The following is a 1,818-nucleotide window of genomic DNA, read 5'->3' on the forward strand; positions in this document are numbered from 1 at the left end:
CTGTCTGCCCTGCCTGCTGTCTTCCTGTCTGCCTGTCTGCCCTGCCTGCTGTCTGCCTGTCTTCCTGTCTGCCTGTCTTCCTGTCTGCCTGTCTTCCTGTCTGCCCTGTCTTCCTGTCTGCCCTGTCTGCCTGTCTGCCTGCCTGCCCTGCCTGTCTGCCCTGCCTGTCTGCCCTGTCTGCCTGTCTGTCTGCTTGTCTACCCTGCCTGTCTACCCTGCCTGCCTGGCTGCCTACCTGGCTGCCGTGTTGGGAAAGGTATGACGCAGGGAACACTCAGGAAGGATGTTCATCCACATGTTAGGATCCACTTCATTACTGGAGCTATGGTGGTTTAGAAATGGAACAGATAGCCTTAATGTTTATGTGCCGGCAAAACAATACCCAAGTTGAAAAAACGATGGCATATTTCAATGCCTCAAAAGCAATAAATATGAATCGTAGCCATGCTTAATGTGAATAGATCCTGGTGGCCTAGGAAAGAAAGGACTATAATAATTCTAAAATCATCTCAACTTTTGGATAAATTATTACCTGTGATCTTTTTTATTCTGTAAGTTTAAAAACATTGTAATGCCCTTTCCCCTAGGCCTTGATGTAGCAGAGAGCTGAGAGGTGATTTCTCTGCTATGGGCATGCTGTATCTGTGAAGCACAATATTAATCCCATTTGTACCATAAAAAAGTACAGGCCACTTGAGTCTCAGTCCCCTGTGAATTATGAACCATGCAGGCACTCTGGAGGGAGTCGTTGTGTCTCTAAGATTCCTGCTTTGTTTGTTTTCAACTTTCCCATCAAATATCTTGATGCGAAAACAATTTAGGAAATTTGAAATCCACCTATGAAATATCTTAATACAGTTTTTCAAAACATCCTAGGCACTTTTCATATCCACAAATTATGTAGTATAAAAAAACTATATTCATCATGTAAAATTATATTAACTCTATTTTGTCCCCTGGAAGGAAAGTCTGCTTATTACAGTCAGATCCCTTTGGCGAGTGGCTACAATATCCAATTAATAGGTTTTAAACTATCAGACAGATTTTGTTAGAGAATAATGAAAATATGCAGTTATTATATTTTTTGTCTCCACAGTGTGTTTTGGGTGCAAGCCATTATAACTTATTTTAGCTACTGTTTTTAATTCTTCATATTTTCACATCTTTTCAGCAAAATAATAATACATAAATAATACCTGACAAGACGCTGCAGATTTTCCTGTTGGTGGGCTTCCGTTCTCAAGACTCTTCGAGCTTGGGTGTTGGAAAACACAAAGAGAATCTGAAGACAGGAGTTCTGCATGAGCAGGGCATCCCTTTCTCTCTTCTGCCACACGTGCCAGAGTCCAGCTTAGAAAGCATCAAACAATACAGAACAGCAGTACCAAGTACTTCAAGCAAAAAGTGGTTGCTAATGTAGCTTCATTTTGAAAGCCGTTATTTTTATTAGCAGTGTTTATTAACAAGCTTGTTAGATAATCCCATTAACCATGAAGTCTTGACGCGTCTATTTACTCTCTGAATTATACCTATTAAATTACTAACTCAATTTCTTTCCCTGGTTGTCAGTACCCTGCTAGAAACATCCTTAATAAGATGACAACCTTGCTGTTCCTTTTCTAGGCCTATCCAACTGCCTGACGTTGCTCACCAACACAACTTAGACTACAGTTTTCCATGCAGAACCAAGGGGGTCCTTGGCATCTGCTCACTGCTTGGCACTTAGTTTTAGAAAGTAGAAAACTTGGGAGAAGGTTATTCCATGAGTTACACACCGATAACAACGACAAAGTTAAACAAATCATCGCAGACCTATGG

The sequence above is a fragment of the Microtus ochrogaster genome, linkage group LG1 (assembly GCF_000317375.1).
Source record: "Microtus ochrogaster isolate Prairie Vole_2 linkage group LG1, MicOch1.0, whole genome shotgun sequence".
Taxonomy (NCBI): domain Eukaryota; kingdom Metazoa; phylum Chordata; class Mammalia; order Rodentia; family Cricetidae; genus Microtus; species Microtus ochrogaster.